Below are 8,346 nucleotides of genomic sequence, written 5' to 3'. Positions count from 1 at the left end.
TGGGTTTCCTCCAGCTGCTTCTCTCCACAGTCAAAAGACATGTGCTATGGTGAATTAAATTAACTAAAATGGTGAATGGTAAATGAATGAGATTGTATGGGTGTTTCCCAGTACCGGGTTGCAGCTGGAAGGGCATCCGCTGCGTAAAATGTATGCTGGAATAGTTTGCGGTTCATTCTGCTGTGGGTACCCCTGATATATATGGGACTAAGTCGAAGGTAGATGAATGAACAAAAATTTGGAAGATCAAAGCCAATGCTATTGATCAAATGCCAATTAAAGGAGTTTTATAAAGCGATTAAATCACTATACTTTAAAAAAGTGGGTAAATTATATTTCATTTCAGTGCACTATATATATGGCAAGTATTTTTCAGCCACTGATAAACTTCCAGTGAAAGGTTGATGTGATTTATTATGAATTTAATAATTTAAAGTTCCTAGTACGTCATTGATAATGTAATTTAATTAAAATATAGTCAGTTAAATAGATTTAATGTCCCATTAAAAAATTTTTTTAGATGATAGTTTTAGTATTAATAGTTTTAAGACATCTATAAGCTAGTGTGCTCCAAAAAAGGGGACAAAATTTACGTTATAAACCTGAAATAAACATGTAAAGCTTGTAGTTTGTCACTTATGCCTAAATGGTTTTATTCACCTCATCTAATGCCTTCAGTTTCTCATCAAACCTTCTGACCAATCAAATACTCTCTAGTGTCTGACAAGCCCCGCCCCTTCAAGAGGCTTCTAATTTGCCTTTCATTTGATGCAATTGAGCTCAACCCCTCTCACTGGCAGAGCTGAGAGAAAAACCAAAAACTATTGGCTGTTTATAAAAAGGGGAGGAGCTACACTATGTGTTCTTTACATGTTGCAGATGAGATTACGGCAAATATAAATAAATATGCACTTTTCAAAGCACTTCAAGAGACTTTTAAGGATTCACCTTTTTTTTAAATCAAAAATCCACAGAGAAGAGATCAAGCTCTCATAATGCAAGTAAATTAACAGTAATGACAGTAACTAAATGGAAAACATGTGAATAACAAAATACGGAAACTGTTAATTAACAGATGCATTTAAAGTATATTCTAGCAAGAATGGGTTTGGCAAATAATAATATTTGTTGGAAATGTCAAAAAGAGAGAGGCACATTTATTCATTGACTGTTCACTAGTTCAGCCTTTTTGGCGCCAAACCCTAAACATTTTGAGTAAATGGCTTGGAACATTAATACCACTGTCACCAAGGTCATGCTTACTGGGAGATAGGGAACAGATGCCAAATACTACAAAAGGAGAGTTCACAGTCATCATGGTGGGGATCACAGTGACAGCTAGAGTCATCTTAAAACACTGGAAAACTCCCAAAATTCCAGAGTTAAAAGAATGGGCCAATATAATGACTAAAACAGCCTCGTATGAACATTTACTTTACGAATTACATAATAAGGACAAAGCAGGGGTCCCTGTATGTATCCCAGTATGGGAAGACTTTTGGTCTTATTCACACAGTGATACCGGTAAATATCTGGAAAATTTCCGGAAAGACTTTACCGGTATATTGAAAAAAGCGCTGTGCACACAGGCGAGGACGTTACGGAAATTTTCCGGAAAAGAGCATTCACACATCCATTCCAAAATACCGGTAAATTCTGACATCATTCACCACAAATGAGCTTTAAACGGCTGCGCTTGTATTTGTAAACATTTGACTAAATTACAAACTCTGTGGATGATCAATATTGTGAACAACTTTCGCAGGATCACTTTCGCATGTCGAGATGTTCATAATATGTGCGTGTGCAGGCGCTCATAGGCGCACGCAAAGCTTGAAGGTAAACAAACAACGGCTTATCATAAGCATCTCATCGATGATTATTTACACAGTTGGCATTAAGAAGAACATACAAACGTGATCTGACTAACTTCTAGCAGCTAAACGTGTCTGGAAAAATATTCAAAGGCTTTTATCCTCACAAACCACGCGGACGTAAATGCGTCTGACTGTTGTGATTGGCTAAAGCAGACGTCTCACGTCAGCACGTTCTAGACGTGCACGCGCTTATTATGGGAATCTTCCTTCTGCATTCACACAGCGCAGCATTCCGGCAAATTACCGGTAATGTTACAACTTCTCTTTCCGGAAAATAGCCGGAACGAATTTACCGGTATTTTCAAAAATGACAAATGACCTGTTCACACATACAGACCTTTCCGGAAAATTGCCGGCAATGTGAAAGGGGCTAAAGTCTTGTAATACAATTTAAAACTATTCACCAGGTTTTCCTAATAATATTGTACCTCTGTCCTAGTAACCACTGTATTCATTCTGGCTTTACATTTAGTAGGCCACAAGTGATCACTTGTAATATGTGTTTGTATTATTTTGTCATGAACCAGAAGAAAACAATAAAAAAAAACTTGAATTAAAAAAAAGTATATTCTAGCTAGAAAAGTATACAAGACTTTATAAAGATTAATACTCCAGCTCAATGAGAATGAGTTTCCTTCAGCAAGTCAGCTATGACGGAAAAGACATTAAACTGAAGCCAACAGATTCTCCAGCCAGACACGCTGTATCCGCTGATTCTGTTAATGTGAAGTGACCCAAAACCAGCTTCTGTCTGCTCTCCTCTGACCTCTGACCCCTTATCAAAAGCTCTTTCTGTCCTGGAAGCAGTGGCGGGCCTGATAACAAGAGATTCAGACTCATTCAGAAGCCAGAAGGACAGTTTTTCTGCGGTCACGAGTGAGTAGTTCAGTTCCCCGAAGACGCTCAGTTCCCTGTGGTCAGTGTGTGTGTGTGTGTGTGTGTGTGTGTGTGTGTGTGTGTGTGTGTGTGTGTGTGTGTGTGTGTGTGTGTGAGTGTGTGTTGAATTAAGGAGCAGTACTTCTCGCTGGCCGTCTGTATCTTATCTGTCTGCCTGTTAACCTCTTTTACCACACACATCTTGAGCATTACTACACAAACTACAAAACTACACAAACTTTCAGAAGCTCAGGGTACACATACACACATATCAACACAAGAACACAAAGTGATTCTGAGAGGAGCATGTGATATGATTGATCGCGCCTGGTCTCCCATCCGTAATCAGTAATAATCCAATCAGATTGATCCAAGCTTTCAATAAACAGACCGATTTCACCCTACTGCTTTATCTTCATTTTGGAAGAATCCCCCCTTCCACCCCATCTCCTCCTTTTCCTTCTTTACTAGGGGAAGCTCTCGAGACCTACCTGATCTCGGACTTCCCTTATATGCTTATTTACCAGGCATGAGCCTTGGGCTCATTTATCTCTGAGCTCAGGGTTCTCTCCCGGGACAGCATGCGAAACAACATGATAATATCGTCAAGCATATCTAAGTGTGAACTCTTGAAAGGACATTTAAATAAGTATAACATAAACAATAAAAATTATGTTGTTTTATGTATAGATAGATGTAAATGTTTTATGTGCAAAATGGGCATTGCATGAGCAATATCAGCCATAGTGAGAACAGTTAGAAAAAAATAGACATTTTTTATTATTTTTTATATATTACCAAACTGTGAACATTTATTTTTTCTTCTTCTGGAGAAAGTATTATTAATTTTGTATTTTTTTCACACACACACACACACACACACACACACACACACACACACACACACACACACACACACACATATATATATATATGTATATATATATATATATATATATATATATATATACATACATACATACATACATACATACATACATACATATATATATATATATATATATATATATATATATATATATATATATATATATATATATATATATATATATATATATATATGTATATATATATATATGTATATATATATGTGTATATATATATATACATATATTAAGGTCAATATTATTAGCCTCCTCGAGAAGTTTTTATTTTATGAAGTTCCTAACGTAAGTTCGGGAGGAGCTTGATAAGTCAGGTGGGTCAGCCAATTTTCACTTGTGTATATAAGTAGCGGTCCTAGCACTATTTCAGTATTTCAGTTAAAAAATTTTTTTAAAGTTGGCGGTTCATTCCAACGTGGCGATCCCTGATGAATAAAAGGACTAAGCCAAAAGTAAATTAATGATTGTTTTTAATCTTGATAATGCAAACACTAATCCTACGATTACTACTACACTCCAAAATTAAGAAATTTGCATTTTGTTCAAACTACTAATTTGAAATAAGCTGGAATACCACAGGGTGACACAGTGGCGCAGTGGGTAGAACGTTCACCTCACAGCAAGTAGGTTGCTGGTTTGAACCTCAACTGGGTCAGTTGGCGTTTCTGTATGGAGTTTGCATGTTCTACCTGTGTTAGCATGTGTTTCCTCCAGGTCCCTCCGTAGTGTATGTGTGTGAATAAGTGTGTATGGATGTTTCCCAGGGATGGTTTGCAGCTGGAAGGGCATCCGCTGTGTAAAACATATGCCAGATAAGTTGGCAGTTCATTCCGTTGTGGTAACCCTGGATTAATAAAGGGACTAAGCTGAAAAGAAAATGAATGAATGAATGAATGAATGAATGAATGAATGAATGAAATACCACAATTACTAAGATTTTTTTGGAACAGTTTTTTTGTTTTTTGTTCAGTCCACTTAAATGTGTTAGGTTGACTTATGCTACATTCACACCTGTCCAATCGAACCACACCAAAGGGGAAAACGGACTCTAGTGCGATTCAACCAAAGGCAGGTGAAAAAGCACCATTAATCTATTGGTGTTGGGACAACCTCAATGAATTGTGTAAAACCCTGCATTTTTGTACTGCTACACTTTTTAAAAAATGCTAAAAATTGTCTCAACACAAATAATTAAGTTAACTTAAATTTAAGTGGATTGAACATTAAACAATTAAGTTATCCCAACAAAAACTCAAGAATTCAGCTCATTTTAATTAAGTGGTTTAAAGAAGCAGCAAACATTATTTTTGAGTGTATTAACAATAATAATAATAAAAATAATTATGATGTTTTTATAATTATGAATAATGATAATAAATGTTTCATGAGCAACAAATTAGCCAATTAGCATGCTTTTTAAAAGATCATGTGGCACTGTAGACTGGAGTAATGATGCTAAAATGATCAGCTTTGTACTACAAGAATAAATTGCATTTGAAAATATCTTAAAATTGAAAACAGATATAAGGAAAATATTATTTTACACATTTACATTTTTTTAAACATAACATTTATCTACATTTATGTCCACTTAATGTATTTTAGAGAACATAAATATAGCCTTGATGAGCAGAAGAGACTTCTTTCAGAGATACCAAAAACATTTCAACAGACATAATAACAAGAATGGGACAGAATGGTGGCTCAGTGGTTAGCACTGTTGCCTCACAGCAAGAAGGTTGCTGGCTTGAGTCTCGGCTGCCAGTTGGCATTTCTGTGTGGAGTTTGCATGCTCCGGTTTCCCCCACAGTCCAAAGACATGTGCTATAGGTGAATTGAATAAACTAAATTAGCCGTAGTGTAAAGTATGTGTGTGTGTGTGAATGTGGGAGTGTATGGGTGTTTCCCAGTACTTGGTTGTGGCTGGAAGGGCATCTACTCTGTAAAACATATGCTGGAATAGTTGGCGGTTCATTCCGCTGTGGCGACTCTTAATAAATAAGGGACTAAGCCGATGGAAAAATTAATGAAATAATAGTAAGAAAACCTGAAGCTTTTTGGATATGCGTCTCCAACTGTCTGATGGGCTTTTAGGCACATCCATCAATTGGTACACAGCGTCTCACCATCAGAAGCTCAAACGTCATTTGGTTTTCAGATTCATGTATTTTCACTCCTTTAGTCCACCCAGAGTGAATTATGCTGGGTTTTTCCTGTGAATAGAAAAAACAAGTGAGCGTCTCAGAAGCACGTGCATGAATGTTTAAATACAGTAATGTCTCGTGCGTCATATGAGTTCAGTGAAATGACATGATGGACGTGAACAGAGTCACGATTTTTCCGTCCTTTTTTTTCCATTCCAGTGCCTGTTCTCAGATGTTTGCCATCATACTCGCTTTTGAGTCATTAGTATAGTGTGAGACAGCCGCCCAGAATCTGCCCAGCTTACAGTAGTGGGTTTACAGTGAACATGGATTTTTATGTCGTCTGAAACATCCAAATTTTCAAATGATTTTATAAAACATTTTGAATGGTCATAAATATTAACCCTTGTATGCTGTTGGGGATGTTTTCATCCAGTCTGGGGTGATATTTGCCACAAATATCTCTCTGTTTTAGCAAATGGAATGATTTTTGGTCTCAAATCTTATTTTGATACATATTTTGGGAAAATGCTTTGGAATTTTTCAAAAACTCAACAATACCCTCTGGGCAAATTTGTTATGTTGGTGGCTCTTTTTGCCCCATTGACTTGCATTATAACGACATTTTTTGATTGCAAAGCCATGCAGGGGCGAACTGGTTATAGGGAGCATCTGGACTTTTCCCTGTGGCCTGACGGTCAATCTGGCCTGCCACAGTAACTCTGGCCTGCCGTCTACCCACCCTTATTACTTACCGAATGTACCTCTATATACATATCTGGAGAGCGCCAAATACATCCCAGGAGCTTTTTTTTTGCAGTTTTTGCAAATGTACGCTTTTTTACATCTCAAATTTCTTTCACAAGTTCCATTCCTGATCACCTACTTCGCTTAACCCAACCGTTAGTGTTTTCAAAAGCACTGATTGACCCGATCAACCCCTTACGTAAACCCAACCGACAGTGTTTTTAAAAGCACGGATTGACTGGCGCCCACCCACTTCCCTAAACTCAACTGACTGTGTTTTCAAAAACACCAATTGACCAGCTCCCACCCACTGCCTTCAATCCAACCAGCAGTGTTTTCAAAAGGACCGATTGACCAGCGCCCACACACTTCCTTAAACCCAACCGATAGTGTTTTAAAAAGCACCAATTGACCAGCGCCCACCCACTTCCTTAAACCCAACCGATAGTGTTTTAAAAAAGCACCGCTTGACCAGCGCCCACCCACTTCCCTCAGCCCAACCGGCAGTGTTTTTAAAAGGACCGATAGACCATTGCCCACCCACTTCTCTAAACCCAACTGACAGTGTTTTTAAAAGCACAGATTGACCAGCGTCCACCCACTTCCTTAGACCCAACCAACAGTGTTTTCAAAAGCACCGATCTCACCCTGTTATTTACTTGTTCTTTTCATTTTTTGCCTTTTGTTTTCGTCTTACCTGCTTTATGTAACCGATCTTCGCCAGACTCAAACCTCGTCATCGCTGACAACTCCACTCCACATCACAAGTCTACCGACGTACAGTACATGGCAAGCTACTGGACAAACAGGGGAACAGCCGTCCATACGGAAGTAAGCGGTCAGCTGGTAAGAGCTTAAAGGAACGCTGTCATACTGCCCCATAGTGTTTGTTTTAAAGACAAAATGCAGCCATACGTAGCTCTGGCTACATAATTTGCGATCGCCGGAATAAGGGCTACGTTTTCAGATTGAGCCTATGTTACAACAACTACAGTAAACAAAAAATATCAAAACACTGTAACAAAAGCTGGGTTCCACACAGACCCTTCATCTCATGCCTACACAAATCAATTAATTTAACTTAAGTTGATTAAACAAAAAAGAACTGTAGATTCAGCTCATTTTAAATGATTAGTTTAAAAAAGCAGCACAAATATTATTTCAAGATACCAAGATTACTAGTTTAAAGTGTGTTTCAGACTAAAAAAAGTGTATTTTTTAAGAAGCAGACCCCATTTTACATGCACTGTGAATAAAGACGAGGTGCAAATGTGTCCTAAAAGCCACTTTAAATAGGAGCTTTTTAATCCCTTGTGAACATGACAGAGCAGATAATGAGTATGCAGAGGAAACACGAGTAACAGCAGTGAGTTCTGGCTTGAAGCACAATGAATGGACTGGCTCAGAAACTCCGGCTGCGCTTCAAACAAAAGCTGATTAGCATTTGTCGTTTCTCCTCCTCAGTTAATAGATGGTGCTGTGGATTCTCTGCTCTCCCTCCTCCACCAGGTGTTTTATGGTGGGCTTCGGCCTTATGAATGTGTGTTTCTGTGTCGTTGTGTGTGTGTGTCTCAAATGAAAAGCCACCTGTTTCGCTCTGATCAAGAAAAGGTAATAGGATAGTCACATTTTAGACTGGCTCCCTGAGGACGTGTAAAAAGAGTCACTTTTAACATGCTTCTTTGGTTTTCTTACACTGTTTTAATGGTGCATATATATATATATATATATACAAAATACACTGCTAGACAAGTGGGCGGCATGGTGACTCACTGTCACAGCTAGAAGGTTGCTGGT

The sequence above is a fragment of the Danio rerio genome, chromosome 1 (assembly GCF_052040795.2).
Source record: "Danio rerio strain M-AB ecotype USA chromosome 1, GRCz13ab, whole genome shotgun sequence".
Classification (NCBI taxonomy): Eukaryota; Metazoa; Chordata; class Actinopteri; order Cypriniformes; family Danionidae; genus Danio; species Danio rerio.
This window is presented reverse-complemented; position numbering follows the sequence as displayed.